Source organism: Protopterus annectens, chromosome 5.part0, assembly GCF_019279795.1.
Source record: "Protopterus annectens isolate FY-2018-M chromosome 5.part0, PAN1.0, whole genome shotgun sequence".
Taxonomy (NCBI): Eukaryota; Metazoa; Chordata; order Ceratodontiformes; family Protopteridae; genus Protopterus; species Protopterus annectens.
In genome coordinates, this window is record NC_056735.1 from 1,038,319,805 (window position 1) to 1,038,341,818 (window position 22,014).

A 22,014-nucleotide genomic window follows, 5' to 3' on the forward strand; every position below is an offset into this window, starting at 1 on the left:
TATGTTTATCATGCGAATGGCTATGGGAACACCATCACAGCTGTTCCACATACAATCAGCTAGAGGAGGACTGAAATACATGCAGAGGCCATCACCTGACAGCTGTTGGTATGACAACGGGGGTTATACTGGGAGTGACTGTGGTTGGGAGCATCATAACCCACACGCAGATCCAAGGTGCCAGTACTGACATGCATGTATGCATTGCTTCATGGGTGTGTAGTGGTTGGCTGTGCAAGATGGCTGTACAAAGCTGGGTGAGGGGTAATCCTTGTCCTCGTGTCACCTGACAATGGTGTTCAGTGTGGTACAGGGGTGTAGTGTCTGCAATGTCCCACACAGATGGGTACTGCATGATCTGCCCTGACATCCTGGTTACCAATGTGTATGGCCATAGCTTTGCAATGCATGCCATGTCTGTGTTTGATAGTCCTTCACATGGACATTGCCTGGGATGTGCATGTCCCACAATACTGTACAGTGACATGTACAGGTGTACCTGGTTTGGCAGGCACATGTTGTGTACACAGACTGTTATCCCCCAGTATGCCAATACTGGCTTGGTGTGGTGAAACCTCCTTATAGTGAGCAGGATGAGCCTGCACCTGCATTGATAGTATGATACAGGTATTTCCTGCTGTCAGTGGCATTGGTCCATACACGGCACATGTGTACGGCATGGTATGGCCTCTGTGGATCACATTTCATGGCACCACATATGTTGCAGACATCCAGTGGGGAACATAGTGAAGGCACATTGTCCACAAATATGTGCCTATTGTACCACTGTACAGGGTGCCATGTCCTCTGCAGCCCACTGCATTCACACCATGCCTACTATCTGTCATCAATGTGCATGATACTAGCAACATATTGGGATATCCTAGGCAAGTGTGTTTGTGTATGGCACATGGGTGCAGGATATATACCGGGTGCTAGTAGGGTTGCATACTTTGTTCACCAGGCCTTTTGCCAGATGTTGGGGTATGGCTTGCCAACACAGTCCCATGGCTGACTGACAGCTGTACTCCTCATGAGGTGGACAATGTGTCATAAGCAGACACCATATAGGAAAACTGCAAAATCCTCTCCCCATGTCCACTGGTTTGACACTCACAGCCACCTCTACACAGGCTCTGACAGCCAAACACACACACTTGCCATGTCCTGTACTCGAACCCCTACCAACCGTATCACACTGCAGCAATACGCTTTTAGGGCATGCGCTATGGCAAGTACTGGGTCACAGCACTCCCAGAGGTGTATTCCTAGATGGGTGACAACAGCAGGCTTGACAAAGGTAGTCATGTGATTTGTACAGGGAGTGCATACTCTATAAAACACTGTACATGTTTCACGCAGACAGACAGACAGACACACACACACACACACACACACACACACACACACACACACACACACACAGTGGCAAGTCTAGGATTAAAACACCGACCTAACTACTTTATCACACTACAGCATTATGCAGTTACAGAATGTGCTACTGAGATTACTGGGTCACAGCACTCCTAGGTGGGTGACATCATCAGCCTTGCCAAAGGTGTGTACAGGAATTGTATGGAGTGTGAGCAGTCTAAAAGTATTATTCAGTCCTCAGGCAGACAGAGACAAACACACACACACTCACACACACACTTGGCAAGTCTGGAATAGAACACCGACCTAACTACTTTATCACACTACAGCATTACGCAGTTACAGAATGCGCTGCCAAGATTACTGGGTCACAGCACTCCCAGAGGTGTCTTTCTAGGTGGGTGACATCATCATCCTTGCCAAAGGTGAGTATAGGAATTGTATGGAGTGTGAGTAGTCTAAAAGCATTATTCAGTCCTCAGGCAGATGGAGACAAACACACACATACATACACACACACTTGGCAAGTCTGGTATTAGAACACTGACCGAACTACTTTATCACACTACAGCATTACGCAGTTACAGAACATCCTAATGAGATTACTGGGTCACAGCACTCCCAGAGGTGTATTTCTAGGTGGGTGACATCATCAGCCTTGCCAAAGGTGGGTATAGGAATTGTATGGAGTGTGAGCAGTCTAAAACCATTATTCTGTCCTCAGGCGGATGGAGACACACACACACACACACACACACACACACACACACACACACACACACACACACACACACACACACACACACACACACACACACACACACACACACACACACACACACACACACACGCCAGTGGTGGGAACAGAACACTTGCCTATCTACAGATCACTATTACAATACTACATAGTTACGGGTCACACCACAGAGACTACACATTTCAAGGCTGTCATTATGACCTTATAGGAATGCGGACATCAACAGGGATGCTGGCAGTTAAGATGTACATACCTGTGAACCTGTGTGTTTAAAGTAGGAATCCATCCTGAACTGGAGTATGCCCATCTGTGGAATGGACGACTACTATCACTATACAGGGTACAATGGCCATGCCCATACACATAGAGGCACATAACTGACACAAGGTGTCACTGGGCATGCTCACACACTTAGTAGCACAGGGCTGTTCGGAATGCACTATGTGTCCATTTACACAAGGTTATACTGGGCATGCTCATACACTTAGTAGCACAGGGCTGTTTGGGATGCACTCTGATTCTAAACATGGAAGGCCACAGTGGCCATGCTATTACAGTTAGATGTAAAGAACACATTGTAATGGACTCCGGTGTTAGTAGTTGTCATTGTTAGCAGGAATGCTACACTACATATATCTGACACCAGTCTTATGCACAACATCTGCTGCTGTCCGTCACCTTAGATATACCATTGTATACCAAGCACAATACTACCACTCACAGTGATGTCTTGCTAGGAGTGGCAACTGCTTGACCATCACAATGAGCCAATGTCCTGCTGTAATTATGAGGTTGTCCAGTGTTTGTCATTCTGGGATGACATGACTGAAAGTAGACAGGTCTTTGTCACATATCATATGCATCCATGATTCAAGGGAGTGGGGATAATACCTAGGTCCCATTCTCCCATATAGTTCCATTCCAAGGCAAATGTCCTAAACACAGGATAACACCCTGACACCTAGAGGACAACTGCATTGTATGCTTATGCTAACCAGTGCTAGATTTGTAGCATCCGTAATCACAGCTGCTCACTGTAGATCCAACAATGGGGAATACTGACATCTGTGCAGTGAGGAACACCTGGCTGAAGGTTCTGTAGTGCACAATAGCACTATTACCATATACCTCAGAACCAGACATGTGGGCCATAACACAGGTATGGACCGTTCCAGGTGGTGGTGTCCCCACATACATAAAGGGCACTCACATGTATTGACCAGTACTCCCACAAAAGGCATCACAGGTGAGTCATGTGCAGGACACAGTGTCAAATGCTGCATTCTAGGATGTAACCCTAAGACACCACCATGCCCTCGGACCACCAACACACATCCATACATGTGGTAGGACATATAATGGTACACCACCATGTGACCCTTGACCAGTGGACTGTACCAAGCTCTACATCAACTGTGCAGAATACCCAGGTACTGACACAGTTGCATCATGTGTTATGCAATGCAATGATACCACTGTCTGTAACCAGGTCAGCTGTACACATACCAGGGGCCCTCAGTTATTTACAGCATTAACACATGACTGTTGCTGTACACCAGTAAACACCCTCATGTTTGGATATGACATACATGTACCTGCCCTGGATATGTACATGCCACACACATACAACATATATGTAAATAGCATAGCTTTTGTTGTCCTTTGTTCAGACAGGTGGCTACAGCCATTACACACATGCACATGGAATGTAGGTCCATGGCTGCTGAATACTAACAGTACATAAGGTGTGATATCAATGTTGACAGAGGTAACATTCCCTCTGTACTGGTCACCCATTACACCTATCATATCATACAACAGTCCATGTGTCATGTATGTCATTACACATGTCCACCAATTGCAATGCATGCAAACATGCCCAAATGACAGGATAGTAGGACTTACACACATGTACATGTATTGGTGTGTGTTCAGATACCATGTGTGTGCAGTTGCTGATGTATACAGGTGACGTGTCTTAGTACATCATGCAGTTGCAATGCAGCCTCAACATTGCCAACTGTATATGGTGATATGCTGAAAGTACGGAAAGATGTGTAAAAATCTGTTAACCAGTTTACTGTGTAATTTAATTTAATCCTGACTTGTGCTCAGGACTAACTGTAATCTGTGGAACTTGTTTAACTTGCTTACTTATGTAATCTCTGTAAATAGTCTGTTTGTAATATGTAATGCTGGTATTATGTAATGCTGTATCTGCTTACCCTTGGAGCTTTTCTCCCCGGGCCTCCGCTGAAAATGGACATGCATCCAGTCGGACTATCCCGGTCAACAAATGTAAAATAAAAATAAAAATAAGATGTACCTCAGGTATGGACAGATGTGCAGACATCACTAAGTGGTGGGCACCTTTGCAGATGGATGTTTGCTGAGGACAGCTCACAGGTGTGTCACAAGTGGTCCTACAATAACCTGTGTAACTGCTAAGCTATGGTTTTGTTAATTGAAGGGGAACACACACAACATATACAGCGGTCAGGGTGACACCGAAGGTAAATCACTTGACACCTGTAACAGTTAATACCTCCCGTGTGCATATATCAGCACAGTTGCCAAAGGAAGTGTCAGTACACTTTGTAACATGTGCAATACTGCTGTAAGTCTGTCATACGTATCATTAGATAGGCAGGTGTTTGATTCACAGTATTGGCATGTGTGGTTGCATGTGTGTCCATATATATCACGTATGATGGGGAATACATCTCAATTGTTACTCATTCTCCTGTACACTGTTGTAGACATCTGTACAGACTGCAATGTAGAAAGCAGGACATAGGCAGGGATGCATATCTCACACATGTGAGGTATCTGTATGTGCGTGACATAGGTGTATTCAATAGTGAATGCCACAATGTGTGTGTGTGTGTGTGTGTGTGTGTGTGTGTGTGTGTGTGTCTGTGTGTGTGTGTGTATGTATGTATGGCTGTCTGGTCCCTGGAGTGAGGATGTATGTTTGCCAGAGGCCTGGGCTGCACCATTGGATGACATCATGTGTGTGGGTTAGGGCCTTTAATCTAATTGGGTGTGTGTGGATGTTATGCATGTGTGTGTTGCAGTGCCCGACATATGTTTCCGGTGTGTGCGTGTATGTATACACACAGTTCTGGCATGTGTCTGTCCTATACAGAGGTATTATTGACAGCTGCAGAGTGTACAGACCAGGTTTTACAGTTCACGGTGTCTGGCCATGGCCACGTGACCTGTGCTCGCCAGGGGTTCCATGGGCACTACCAGGCAGAGGTGCAGATTGGGTACTGTCTGATGACACATGTCCACTGGAACCTTGTCCCTGTTGGGACCATCCAGGGCCATGTGCACGTGGCCTGCTGTGTTGTGGTGTGGACAGCACAGCACCAGCTGCACTGCTGCTGCTACCACCACTATGAGAGTGGGCATGTGAGGTAGCTTGTTCACATAGACCTGAAACAGGTGATGTAGCAGGCCTATGTCCCCATGCCCGACGCCTCACTCCTACCAGATGTTCCAACACAGACAGCTCACGCTCGCGGATTGTCATGCCATGATCAAGGACTCCAACCATGTCACCCAATCATCTATCCAAAGCTTCAGCAATCTGCAGTTGAGCATTTACCATTGTCTGGATGTTGTTGTTTAAAGAATGGACAGCAGCCCTCTGAAGCCTCTGATCTTCTCTGTTGTGCCATTCAGCATGTGCCTGTGCTTCCATTACAGCCTGAAACATGCGTCTGGTGACACCAGCTGCTGCGCTCTGTCTTGCAGGGGCATGTTGCCCAGAGGTCCTCCTATGAGCAGCACTGGCCACATGCCCGTGTGGGGCATCACCAGTCAGTTGGCTGACACCATGGTATGCAGGCTCACCTTCCATAGCCTCCACACTTTCTTGATCCAAGCTACCACATGCCAACTGTCCTTCCTCTATGACCACTGGTGATGGGGTATGTGTAAGCATGAGAACTGTGTGCGGGGATGAAGGGGATATAGGTAAAATGGCAACCAATGGCACAGATTCAGCCCTTGAAAACCCTGCCTGTGCCTCAATCATAATACGTTAATCCTCACTGCTAGAGTCTGTTTTGACACTAACATCAGATGGACCACAGGAGGGGAACGCACCTACATCACCTGTGAGGGACAGACATGAACTGTACATTACAATCTATACAATAGACACACACACACAGACACACACACACAGACACACACACAGACACACTGCTACCCACCACATCCAAACAAACCATCCTACACTACATATGAGCAGGTGGGCAAGCCCCCCTACACCTCCCATGTGGGTGGCTGCGCCCCCCACACCCCCCCACTTTAATATTCTATCTCCGAAATCACACAAACAGACGCACATAGCAAACACACACACACACACACATTACAGTCCCCCAGGAACACAGACCACACTCAGAACACACACTTACACACAATACAGCCCTCAGAAACACACTTACACACAGTAACCTACCTGAACCGCAACGCCAAAAGTACTAAATAAATGTCTCTTAATATTGGGATTTTAAAACTCGTGCTTCTGGTGTTTCGGTACTGTGGTCTTTCTGTCTTTAAGCATCGTGATTACGCACGTTGGTATGTCAAGTGTTTGGTATTTGGCAGGTATCCCATTTATATGTGCATCCATGGTTGTGTAGATGTTGTTAACCTATCTATATATCTACATATATATGTATATCCCCATATATCGACATATAACCCTCTCTATCCCTCTCTCTCTCTCTCTCTCTCTATATATATATATATATATATATATATATATATATGTATATACGTTGATTTATATATATATATATATGTGTGTATATATATATATATATATATATATATATATATATATATATATATATATATATTTATATATACACATATATATATATGTATATATATATATATATATATATATATATAGCATACACCTTTCATTGGGTACATGGCAGTTTGTCCTATTTCCACACATTCCCTCCTTTTGTATTTCAACCTGTCAGAATACACAGCTGCTGTTGGTACATCGCGGGTAGCTTAGTGGTAGGTTATTATGAAGATTGAGTACATGATTGCATGTTCTAATCCTGGCAGTGGCCATTTTACCTCTCAGAGCAGGAACTGGTAGTGCAAGGGTGATTAACGCACATTTCAGTGGTTGTGTGTTCCAAATGTTTATTATTCTGTGGAATACTACCTATATATGCAAGCTGTGGTTAAGGTATACTATGCAACATGTAAATCATCTCTGACTTTATTGGGATTTGAACCAGGACTGCACAGATATTATGCAAATGCTGTAGCCATTACACTATTGACATTAACGTTTCTTCTGCCTATTTCCTATGTTCATGAATCCTATGTTTAACCTTGGCTACACAACAGGTGGAGCCACCCACTCCCAGTGAGCTTCTCAAAATACCGACATAACACATGAATTGAGAGACTATACATTAACATTCTAACTACATTTGGCATAGCCCCTCACTGACACACTTCAGGGTAAACCTTGATGTGTGACTGGCCAACAGTATATACACCCCTGGGATCATGTGTCCCAGAAACATACAGCCAGGGTGTAGGGGAGCCACTCAAGTTTTATAGCTGCAAGACCTGTTGTGGAAATTGAATGCTGTTGGGTTGTCATGTTAACATGCCCTTTTTAGATCACTATGTGCCCCTATCACCCTCCAGCATCCCAGTCTTCAACAGCTTCCAGCAACTCTGCCTGGAATCACTTCATTGGCTATGCTTGACAGAGGCTCAGTTACTTCATCAATGGTGCAGGTAAAGCCACCACACTGTAGATATGCTTCTAAATGCCCTTGGGAAGATAGCCTACTACCTATCTGTGAACCTCTACAGTGCAGGCCATCTTTAACATCATATGTGATTATACAGAGTTTTCTGATCACAATATACAGTGTAAAATCACCATGTAGTCAGACAACAGTTAAATACAGCAATAGCATACAGACTACTGATACATAATCACTCCAAAAGCCTATCTTGGAAGCTAGTGGACATGTATAGGTTTCAGGCTTTGTATAGCTTACCAGTAGGTTACCTATAGGAAAGATGGGACACAAGCACAGATGGGAAACATACCTGCAACAATGCCATACCAACTTGCATGTGTCAGCCTAAGGCTTTGGAATGCTGAGCAAGGCTATTGGTGACCCCATGATGCCATTTTTAGGCAGGTCTCAGAGGTGAATCTCACCTCCATGAACTGCACAATAGTAGAATCAATGAGGGTTAGGCTACTCAACAACAGGGGTAGTACTCACAACATGCACGCACTCACAGCACCCCTCAGTATGGACAACATCTACATCTGTTCTGTGACTGGGACCTGTATAGGGCTCCTGTGAGCACACCAGCACTACCAGACTACAACCTATAACACACATTTCAGCCACTGAACATGGACTGACACAGACATGGAGGGGATGTATCCATATTCATCGGGGATACCTACACATCCAAGTTAGTGGGGCAGCATGATACCTCTGTGATCATCCATGTGCAGCTAACATCAGCCATGACTGCAAAGCAAACTGTGAGCTGCTACAGATAACCCTCCATGACCCAGGAGCACCACTGCAACTATCTGGAGACAGTGGTAAACATGACCGTCCTACCAGACACCCTGTTATTGGTCAATATCGGCCACCCTACACTTAACTGGATAACCTACTTGAGTATTCACTTCCAGGCCCAGCACTTCCTGGGATTTATCACCTCATATGGTGTCAGGTATCAGTTGGTAGATGGACTAACAAGAGGTGAAAACATACTAGAAGTGGTAATCCCTGACATGTGCAACAGATGCACTACAGCAGAGGTAAATCGGTCACTGTTTAGATCTGACCATGAACTATTCACTGATGATTTCTACTCCCAACCATCTCCCCCACCCAAGGAACACACAGTGAATACCTTTCCTACAGCTAAATTCACAGTAATAATGACAGAGGTGGGAGGGTTCACAGCCCCCATGCTCAGGGATGACACTGCTCAAGATACAGACAGAATTACAAATGCACTCTATAAGCACCTACAAAGATGTATGGGTCATGCCATCAATGGTAAACCATGACTCGCTAATCCTACACAAGGACACCAGTCTGCTGAACCCCTGCATTATACAGGCTATACAACAGAAGTAGGACAGTAGTCCAGAACAACAGCAAATCCCAAGACATGCAGATGTCGGTGACCAGTATTAGCAAGATACTTATGTTACTCATGTAATCATCCAAGGCTGACATCCACAGGTAAATAGGCATGGATTCAGAATATGACCACAAAGGCTTCTTTGGCTATGTCAAGGATGTAAGTAGTAACACACAGATTTGCACTGTGCTGGTGCAATATTGCACTGAATATACTGACCCTACTGATATCACCAACACTCTTGATGATAGATTCAGAGCAAGCTTCCCCCTACAGGGCCCACAACAATACCCAAAATGTACAGTATCCCAGACATCTGAGAGATACAGGTGGTAATGGCCCTTTCAAACGGCATGACAGAGTATCAATGGAGGCAGATGGTGTCCCAGACTGCATCCTGCAGACACTACAAGACAAAGTGACCCCCTGCCTAATATAGCAATTCAACATCAGCCTCTACACAGGCTACATGGCCATTCACTGGTGCATGGCAACAGCTATTCCACTCCACCAAGGTGATGACACAACTGACCATGGTAACTAGCACCCCATGAGCCTGGGTAGCCTGATCTGCACGGCTATGGAGCGCATCATCATGGCACTCATTAACATAGACAATGGTAACTTCCAGACTTGACCCAACCTGTTTGACATCTTACAGTCACCTAGACTTTATGTGTGGGGTGTGGTAGTTCACACAAACTACCTGGACCTCGCCAAGGGTTTTTATACCATTCCCCATTCAGGTATTATTTCTACACTCACCAGCCACTACATACACCCATACATCACAGGTTGGTTTGCCAACAGGCTTACACACAGAACCCACATGGTAAGCCTAGCAGCCTCCAGGTCCAACTCTTGACCAGTCACAACTGGTGTCCCACAGGACTCAGTCCTGGGACCCCTACTGTTTGCCATATACTTCTCAGAGGTACGGGCTAACACAGGTGGACTACAGCAGGCTGTGCTTGGCAATTACTGCAGACTGGGAGCCATACCTGACAGTCCAGCTGTCACAGACATCCTTCAATGGGCCTCACATAGACCAACACAGGATATCAGAGTGATGGCCTCCAGATAAAGGCCACATACTGCATGGTCATTCCATTTTGGGAAACTATACACACACACATATTAACACATGAGTGGCAGACACTATAATTCATATGACGTAATGGGTATGTGGGAACTACATTACATAGTGATCTCTCCTTTGACAGTCATATCTCGGAAGTAGTTAGGACTTCCGTCTATGTAGGCCATCTGATTACTTAAGGGTTCGCATTTAAACAGACTTAGGTTATTGTGCCCCTTTACTCATCACTCATCAATCCCATCATCGAGTATGATAACCCATTTTGGATGTACTTCAGAAGACACATCCGATAGCTGGAAGGGCCACTGACGTACCTTGCAAAGAGGGATAATGCCTTCAGACATGTGTCCTATGCTGCCAGACTGCATAAACTCTTGCATTACTCAGTGGCATCTCGTTTACTCAGAGATGATATTTGCTGGCCAACAAGGCAGTGTCCAAGTCATGCTTAATGGATATGCTCCACCTATGGGAATCCATGTCACAGTGAGCCACACACTGTAATGAGCTACACCTTGCCACAAACTGGCAGATGCTGGAGTGACAGATTCCTGTCACAGGTACTCCCCATGATTTGGAACTACATCCCTGGTTATATTATACGGAGCCCCTCACTAACACTCCAGGGAATCCTTGCAGAATGGGTGGGGAACAGTGGATACACCCCAGGGATCATGCAATTGGATCTGCTCCACAGAGGGACAGTTAGTTAATCAATGGGGTGGTGACAGCATACACATTTTGGCTATGCTTATGAATGGACTTGGGCAGGTAGGCATGTACCTACCTATGTACCTATGACCCTATACATAAAGTATCGACACATGCTGTTAGCTTAATTTACTGTTCAGGTATTGACTTACCTTGTGCCAATGGCAGTTGTGTGTACAATAGTTGAGGGCTGGCTATGTAAGATGCACACAGTAGACCACCTATACATGACAATTTACAGGTGGTCGTGTGTGTGTGCCATCCATGTTTGCTGTGTGTGCAGGTGGAGAAGGGTGTCGGTCCGTAGGTGCCTACACTGTCAATGTGTGTGCTATACGTTCCCTCTTTGCCAAGACATGGGCATACTGGGCACGCCTTCATCTGCCTACTGGGGCTGGCACAGGGTGTTCATGGTCTGAGTCCTTCTGTGCCTGTGGGGCCCTTGGCAATAGTGGTGGGCTGTGAGGGCCTTCACCATTCTGTCCCTGCTGTCGCTGTTTCCGCAGGATCATATTGTGTAGCATGGCACTTGCTATGAAGATGTGGGCACACATGCCTGGAGAGTACAGCAGGGCTCCACCAGATATGTACAAGCAACGGAACCATGATTTCAACATCCAAAACACACGTTCTATGATGATTCTGGTTTCTGCGTGTGCCTCATTATGGCGTTCTTGCATGGGTGTGTGTGCATTTCTGATGGGAGTCATCATCCACGGTTCCAGTGCATAGCGAGCATCCCCCACCAGGTGGCCATATGGGATGTCTCCCCTGGCAAATACCTGATACAGCTGTGAGGCATGCCAGATGTGGGAGTCGTGACAGCTTCCAGGGCTGCCAGCACACACATCCATGATAATGCCCTGGGCATTGCACACTACCTGGTAGTTGATGGAGGGGTATCCCTTGCGGTTTATGTAGCGCCTACCCTGCTCACTGGGTGGTGTCTTGATGTGTATGTGCATGCAGTCTATTGCACCCAGTACCTCCGGGTAGTCTGCCACACGGTGGAAGAGACACATATTGCTGGCCAACTCCTCTTACATTTGGGGGAAGTATATGTGCACATTTGCATGTGGTAACATGGCATCCAGGAACTGGTGGAGTACCCTGGATACTGATGCCTGTGAGATCCCCATGATATCCACAGTTGGCCTTTGAAAGATACCTGTGGCTAGTATTCTTAAGCTTACACATACCTTCGTATCCACTGGGATGGGTTCCCCTCTGTTATTTCTGGCTCTGAGGCATGGCCGGCACAGCTCAACAAGTTGCTGTATGGTGTCCCTGTCCACCCTGTAATGCTCTACTATCTCCAGATCATGTAGCCCCTGGCAGGTTAACCTGGGTCTGAACACTCTTCTCCTCATCTGGTGCCTGAGATGGTTGTCAGCATCATCCTCCACACCACCGTCAGTCTCAGACACATGCTGGTGAATCAAAGCTATGGCAGCCCCTAACATGTACATATTAAAAGTTTCCCGTCTGTATACACCAATGGTGCAGAGTGTCTGGGAATACACAAGTGTGTGTGAGGTGCTTTCACACTTTATACTATTATGCAATGGATGCTGCTGGTGTAATTGGGTGTGTATATGCAATTCCAGCTGCAGGGTATCTTAATTATGGGTTTTACAGCAGGTACTGCTATTGTGGGGCCTTTGGTGTTGAATTACGCTTGGCTGCCGTGATTCATCTATTGCCCCTTACTTCACTTTTCAACCTGATTCCCCTCCCATTGTCAGGCATGCATCCAGCTGCCGGCTTTCTTGTTTTGTACCTTCCCAACCCAGGATTGTGTAGCAAAATGTGATATGTAGCTGATCTACTGCAAGTTTGCTTTGTTCTGCTGTGACAATTCTCTTTTCTTTGCAGTACGGCACCTCCCCTTTCCTGTTCTACAGGTAGCTGCTAGCAACCTTGTTAGCTGTTGTCAATGGCCCACTGTGAATTCCTAGGTGTTAATTACTCATTTGTACTCCAATTACCATGCTGCAGCATTTCCTTATTGTCTTCCCGTATCCTTCCTTTTTCAGCTGTGGTGCATGCCGCGCACAGCCGTTTACCGGGTTTTGAGCGTATTTTCATCCACGTTCTCATGCACTTTCGGTTACCTTGTGTGCTCTCAGCTAAGCAAAACTATGGCTACTTCCACACCCCTATCCTGTGGCTTTGCTTAGCAACAGGCAACCTGGATTAGCAATGCTCCAATGTGCTTACAGCTAAGGTGGCGCACCCCTCTCTTGATGTCACACTGTAAGGTACATCCTTACACCGGCGAGGATTTTGCAGTTCAGTATTACTTGTCTCATTTGCATGACATTGACTACTAATTACTAATTACCACACAGAACACTGTCACAGACCCTTAGCAACCCTTGCATCATGGTTGTGGTGTAGCACGCGTGCCATTGACTATTATGGGGAATTCATGAAATGTGTTACATTGCTGTTTTATTACATATAAATACAGTTTCATTGTGATCCTGTTTGCGCACCGATGCACTACAATTTTACTTTGCGTTAGTGTGGCCATGACATTAAATGTTCTTTTTTATGTGTTGTGCATGTTTTTTTTTATGCCAATGGCTATATATTTAGCCATTGGCATGTATTAACAGTATAATACATGAGTCTGGTCTGCTGTCATGGCTCCGATTTTATGTTTGAAAAAATGTAAACCTTTTTTGGTTTACATTTCTGCATGCTTATGCTACGTCTGCACCACTTCATGAATCGCTATATACCTTCATTTGCATGCTACACTGTTGTGCATGGGGTAATTACATACATGCATCGGGAGCTGCGCAGCTGTGGCATATGCTGGTAGTGCAAGTGGAAACAGCTCGTACCTGAATCGCTCGGCGGCCATATTTGGCATTAGAATGCCAATGCTACGCCTGCGCCTGGCGCAAGCTTCATGAATCCTGGGGATTGTGTTGCTTCAAGGTGAAATGACTTTATGTCTAACAGACTGGTACTGCAAGAGCCAAAAGTATGTAAGTTTAGTCAGTTTTTCATAAAATTGTGGTTTTCTGGCAAAGTAGTGACAAATCATTAAAGACTGAAGTTAGAAAATAATGACAGACATTTGAGTTTCAGATTTCATACCTTTCAGTAAATTCATACTAATGCAAGACCTGCTATTCTATTAACTTTCTAAGTTTGTAAAAGCAATATTTAAAAATTGTCCTTATTTTTGGCACTTTGTCCCACTTTTATTTATGGATTTGTCCATATTTCTTGCTCTGAGGTTGAGAGAATGACAAATGAGTCAGGGACATCACAGTCAGCCAGAGACATTTCAAATTGTGACATACTTGTACCCAACTCCCCCATGTGTTGACTCTGGATGTGTCCAAGCAAGGAAAGGAGCAGTTATGTAGTGTAAGGGTGCAGAGTATTCCCCCCTTCCAAAGTAGACACAAGTACAGTGGCTTCTCATCTGTCCTTGATTTTGCAGAATGTTCTGGTTTTCTGTCATACTTTTATACTGTTGATTTATACTACTTACTATTCAGAAAATGCATGTCATTGGCTGCATAATACTTGGTACTTTTATAAAGCTGAATATAAATTTAAATTAGAACTGCAGTGCAGTATTTTAAGTTGAGTGCTGCTTGTTTTTTCATGCTTGATTTTGACTGGCATTCCAGTAATGTATTTAAAAAGTAATTTATTTTTTCATGCCTCCAACCTTTATTTCCATCTAGATATTAAGTAAGCTGTCATGTAGCCAATGCATTGAAATATTTTTTTTTCTTCTTCACTTCATTTTGTCTTGATTGGACTCACATAATGTCAGTTTGGCACCCACGACAGTGTATTTAATTAAAGCTCCAGTTTTTGTGGTTTTGAGCATAGCTCCACCCTTTCCAATTGGCCAGTTGTGGCATTTCTCTCCAGTTTAAATATTTCAGAGCATGATGGTGGTGAGTTCTGTGTGGGAGATTTGCTGAGAATTTGGCTACTTTATTATAATGTTATTCTAGTTTTATTTATTATAGTGTGTCGCAAAATGGTGTAAATTGAAGCAGCATATAGGATTGTAGTGGGAAGGTGGATTTCAGCTACGTGATTTCTAGCACTGTTAGTCAGGTAATTTTTAGTTCTGTATAGGGAGCCGAGGTTTGAAATGATTCTTTTTGTTTTGTTTTTGCTTGCTTGTTTAATCTAGTGGTTGAATTTCATGTTTCCATCTCTGCAAATGTCAAGTAATTAGGAGTGCATTACTAGTTCTCCTTTTGTGCTATTGAATGAGGTTACAGTATATATTTCTGTGCTGAGTGTAGTTTTGGAGCAAATAAAATTATCTTGCTTTCTTGGGGTTAAATAGGAGATGATTTTTATTCAGTCATTATTCAAAGGAATTAAAAGATTCTAGAGTCAGTTCTTATACTTTTTCTATGGTTTGGGCAGAGCAAATCAGGGACAAGTCATCTGCATATTGCATTACAGACACAAGCTTTCCTGCTGTGTGCATGTCTTTTATGAAAAAGTTAAATAATTAGGGTCCTAGGATTTAACCATGGGGCTACATACTGATACTGTGAGAGAGAGTGAGATGTCCTTTTTCCATTTGACTTCTTGTGCTCTGTTTGAGTGGTAGGTGTGAAATTAGGAGAGAGATGAGTCAATAAGCTTGAGGGAGGAATGTTTATCTAATAGTTTTTAGTGGGCGACAGTACTAAATGCCTTTGATAGGTGTAGAGAAAAAAGCATAAATGAGACTATTAGCATTTCTATGTAGATTTTCTGTATTGATGAACCTGCATAGTGCAATGGTGATACAGAGGTGACAATGAAAAACATGCTGAGTTGGAGAAAGGAAGCTATTTCTATTGATATATTTAATTAGCTGTGATTAAGTACATTTCAAATAACTTTTGGACTGATGGGGATGGTAGTGAATATTTATTTGTCTATAGTTTGTGATATTGGCAAATTTCCTCCTTTGTATAAATAAAGGATGTAGGACTTTTCCCACAGTGTTGGAACATAGCATTCCTTGATAGACCTGTTTATTAAGATGGAAATTGGGTATGCTTGAGCATTTGTTGCCATTTTTTATGTATTCAGCAGGTAAGTTATCTGGGGCTAGTGTAGTTTAGTTTGAGAAGTTGTCCTTTTGTGGAGGAGATGGAAACTCTTACGCACAAGACAATGTTTGTGTGGGTGTTTGCTTGTGATGTGGTTATGAAGACATTAGGAGTGTTACTGATTAGAGAGGCTACTGTCTGTATGAAGTATATTTTGGTTTGAATAGCAATGCTATGTTAATTAAGGTGTATTGATAGAGGTAGGTGACTAATATGACTTAGGTTTAGAAGCTGAGTTATTCTTGACCAAACCATTTAGTATTATTTTGGGCGACTGGAAATTTATATATTACTTCTTGCCTGCTTTTATCATATATTTTGCAGTGTTTCTTGGGTATATGAATTTTTATTTATTTATTTTTTTGTATTTTTGTTATGTTTCCATTTGTTACAGGCTATGTCTCTTTGTGACATGGTCTGGATAGTACGGCTAGAGATCCAGTGAATAAGTATTGCATTAACCCATTTTCTTCTGATAGGAGCTAGTTCATTTGAGATGCTCAGGAAAATGTTATTGAACTGTTTCAGCTTCATCTAGAGGGAGAGATACTGGTAAACAGATAAAAAATTAGAGAAATATACTGGAGTTGGGGCACTGTATCATGCTTGTTGGTAATATATAGCTACCATAAAATAACATGGTGGACATGTTGACTGATATAGGTAGTAGTTAATAATTATTTCACTCTTTGTAGACATGCACATGTAATGATAGGACAATGTGCATGTGGTTCTACTGGGTTCTAGATCAATGCACTGTTGCAAATGTGACTGAGGGGGAAGCTGCTTCCACTGCAGAAGTAAGACAGTTGTAAGCAATAGTCCCCACTGTCTTGCTTTGAGTCACTGCTTAATCTTTGATTTCTTAACAGCCGAGTATATAAACTGATTACAATAATCACAAAAAGATCAGCTTAAAACTATAATGTAAAAGTCATTTGGAAAATATGGCAGAATATGGATCTGGCATCATTGCTATTTTTTATCACTCATAGGATCATAAAAAACAAAACTGAGAGACGGATCTTCAGACCACAAGACTTTATTAACCAACGGTTAAGTGCTTTTGTTTTAAAAGTTTCAAGACCTCATCAGGTTTTGTTTTTTTAGCTTTACAGGTTTGCTACTATACAGGTTAATGCTAATCACCACTGAACTCATAGGATCATAGGAGGTTACTAAGCTAACGGCCATAAAGCCTTTTAAGCCTAGACATTCATGCTCCATTTTTTCCCAATTATCAATGCCGACAGGCTAGAACAGCTTTGCTATACCTGAGCCATATTGCAGCTGTTTATTATGGAGCTGTATTTCTCTATTAAAAGTGTACCATGTGCAATTGATGCGTTCTATGAAATATACAATGTATGAGACAATAGTATGAAAAGTTTCTAGTTTCTTTATGGTACTGATCAGTTCACTTTGCTTCAGATCACAGACCAAAGACTACTTTGAGTAGATAGAATGATTGTGAAAACCAGAAGCAAATTTAAAACAGGAGTCAAAAACTCATCAATAATACTGAAAGAGCTGAAACAGCAAGACTCCAGAATTTTACACTAAAATTTTAACAGCATCCTCCCAGTACGCTTACATCACTAACTACCCTAAATGCCATATAATATCACACACACACACACACACACACACACACACACACACACACACACACACACACACACACACACACACACACACATTACTAAAATAATCACAGCGAAAGTTCAGCATTAGTCTGAGATGATGGCGGGTTTACAGCTACCCAGGCAATAGAAAATTCATAGCATTTACATTCAGCTTCTGGTCATATATTCTATTTTCTGCATGTTATATATTCCATTGCTTAAAAGTAAATGCACTTTACAAACTCAGCCAATGCACACAAGTAGCCCGGTGACTTGACTATGCCCTGCACATATATAACTCAGCTGCCATTAATTTAATTTCCATTTGTTTGCTTCCCATTCATAGTAACTCGGTAAATCATAGTTTGGTATTCCAGCTGTCTTCCCTTCATTTGGGGCATTCCATACATTTCAGATTTCTTGGCTTGGAAATATGACATTTGCTATATCATGAATCTATATTCCAGTATATTCCAATGTTTTCTGACTAGATAAAACTCAGCTGTGTGTGTGATAACTGGCTATGAGAGCAGCTGCATATTATAAATTATTTTATCATCACATTTTGCTGTTGCTACAAATGCTCCCCTTGCAACAAATGTAGATTCCCTGTTTTGTCCTCAGTGGTGTAAGCTATTTAAAGTACTGAGTCAGCATGATATTGTTAAGCTTTTCTAAGCATGTTTAATCTTCAGTAGACATTCTCACACTTTCTAGACAAACAACATAGAAACAATTAGGATAACCACATGAAGTGCAAGTGAAATTATGCACAAGCAATCGAATGATAATAACTTGTCTCGGCAAATGTTACTGTCCTATATAATAAGTATTATCACACTACAGCACGTGTGTGCATGTGTGTGTGTGTGTGTGTGTGTGTGTGTGTGTGTGTGTGTGTATGTGCATGTGTGTGTTGTGTATACATGTGTTTATGCAATTAACAGTTTTTTAAAAACAGTTTCTGTAAAAAAAAGCAAAGGCTACTAAATTTATAATTAGACTAACTCAAATATTAGATAGTTGTTCAGCATTAATATATGATGATTCAGATGTCTCTAAAGTTGAAAACAAACTTAACTATTATATTGAATGGTATACCACTGAATTTTAGAACTTTAGGAGAGGATTTACATTTGGTTTAATTGATGCTTAATTAATTATAGGTCATAGGTCAGGTCATAGGTAGGTACTAGGCTATCTGCCCGAGGGCATTTATAAGCCTAGCCAGAGTGTGTCGGCTTTCGCCGCCCCCGTTGATTAACTAACTGATCCTCTATCTGGTTTCTCTTGAAGAGTGTTAGTCAGGGGCTCTGCCTGATGTAATTTGGAATTTTGTTCCAAGGCATGGGGGAGTCTCTGTGACAGGAATCTATCCCTCCAGCATGTTTTATTTATTGTTGTGGCAAAGTTTAGCTCACTAGACCATGTGGCTCGCAGCAACTTGGATTTCTTTAGGTGGAGCATGTCCATCAGTTCTGAGTTGGACATGGCTTTGTAAGTCAGGCAGAGATCACCTCTGAGTAAGCGATATGCCACTGAGTACAGCCGGAGATTTTTCAGTTGGACTGTATAGGACATATGTTTGAGGCCAGTAATCCTCTTGGTGAGGTACTTTTGTGGTCTTTCCAGCTGTTGGAAGTGTCTTGTGAGGTACATCCCAAATTGGGTATTGTACTCTATGGTGGGTCTAATGAGTGACGAGTAGAGGGGCACTATAACCTCTTTATTTCTAGATGCAAACCCTTTAGTAATTAGATGGGCCACATAGAAGGATTTCCTAGCTACTTTGGCAATATGATTGTCAAAGGAGAGATTACTATCTACCTGCGTCCCCAGATCTCTTATTACCTCTTCTGTATTAAGGGGGCTGCTACCTATGTAAATTTTTCACTATTAGAAGTCGTGGTGGTGGAATTTGTTTTTAGCTGAAGTCATAGTGGTGATACTGTTTTTTTGGCTGTTCATTTTCCACTATTGTCATAACCTAGGAATTGAGAAAACATGCAGTCTTAAGAAGGCTATATGTGAGCTGCATACAAAGGTACTTCAACGTCTATATTTTCAATTTTGATCTCCTTTGATGCCCTAAAATCTTTTATATTTTATGTCTATAGATATGAAAAGTGATTAAAAGAAGAGCATATAGAGACACACCTTGCCTAGTAGCTGTCTGCAAACTGAAAAAAAATGACTCATAATATCAATGTTTTCTGGAATTATGAAACAAATTAATGCATTCAGCATGAATCACACAAATAACATTACAAACAAAAGAAAGGATTGAATACCCAATAAAACGACACCTGTACAAAAGTGGCATGCAGAGTATTAGCGCTATACTTAGGTTACGCAGATGAATGACAGCATGTGACTTCATGTGCACTACAATTCCTTGGCTACAGTTTTGCCATAACAATAGATTATCCTTGCATGGAATGTATCTTAAAAGAGAGCTATAAAAGGGGTCAGATTATAAGTATAGCATACATAGATTACAAAAAGTATTTGACAACATCCCTCATTCATTGATTATGGAATTATTACAGATGTATAAGATGCATCTTACATTGATCACTTGCATAGCAGTTACTATGAAACAAAGGCAAACCGCTTTATAACTGAGTTGTGATATAGGGCACATTATTATCGCAGGGATAAAAATCCAAAGTGGAATATTCTGGGGTAATTTTTTGTCTGCTGTTTTACCATACCCTTAATGCATTAAGTTGTCTGATTAATAGACTATTCTAGACTATGGTTACAACTTTTTCAAACCACAAACTAGCCCAGTCACATTTCAACTACTTTTATGGATCATTTGAAACTATATAGCTCATCAAATAAGCACCTGAAACTGCAAGTACAAATGGCTGAAGATGTCTCATATGATATAAGAATGGAATTTGGACTTGATAAATGCACAAAAGCAACATTTATTGCAGGAAAGCTGTGGCACAAAGAAAATATCAACATGGGACAGGAGATATAAATGATCTTGAACAGAAGGGAGTGACTAAAGATTTAAAAAAAGAATTGCCAGCAATAAAACTTGAACAACTGAGAACAAAGCTTAGTAAAGAATACTTTATAGGACTGACGCTTATAATGAAAATTGCCTTATCATATACGAATAAAGTTAAAGCTATAAAGTAGCTTTCTCTTCTTGTTCTAACATATAGCTTAAGTGTCATTGACTGACCCCCAAAAATTTTGAATTTTTTGGACAAGAAATCAAGAAAGTGCCTAATGCTTATCAGATCCATCCATCCAATACCTCTTTTTCCCATTTTTGTCCATGGGGTGGGGGGTGTCACGTCAACAGCGACAACCATCTAGAGCCCATATAAAGACAATGCACAGCATGATTATATATTCCTGAGTCTAAAAGAAGTGTAGGCCTCTTCAAAATTGACAGTGCATGTCTTGGAAACTGGCATATGGCTCACAAAGCCCCTGCCTGGTGGTAGTTTTCATTAGCGGGCATGTGGGAACATGCACTCAAAGGTGAAAGGCATTGTGGATCTTCATATTCATGCAGGTAGCTCATCCCCCCACCCAGGGATAAGACTGGGCCATGCAGCGTTCTGTCATTGGAGGATGTCACTGATGGCACAAGCAACCCTCATAGTTGCTTTTCTGATGGACCCCCAAAATGGCTCTCACAATTGTACTATATGGGGCAATTCCCTAGTGAATTAATTCCTTGTCATGGGGAAACAAATGAGTAGAGTCTGTCTGGAGTATTTTTGTTGATTGGAAGGCACGTGGACAATGGCATGGAGTAAAGTTTTCAGTGAAGATTTCAGGAATCCAAGCACCTATGTAAACACTCTCAGCTTCATGAAACATTAAAAGTACAGGATACAGGCATCACATAATAGGTCCACATGGGTGTCCTACAAATAAGTTCCTTTACTGAAAGTCAGGCTACAGATACACGGTATAGTAAATAAGACATACCCAGAATAAGAAGACTGACAGAAACATAACACATCCTCTCCAATTTACATTAAGGACTACTGGTCTCTAACTTCTACTTTCATATTCATTTTATTAAGTCCCTTAAACCATAACCATCTTGTCTCTTTCTGTCCCCGACCCCCAATCTTGACTAAAATGTGTCCTTAAATTTAAATACTTTTCCATTTCTGAAAAAGA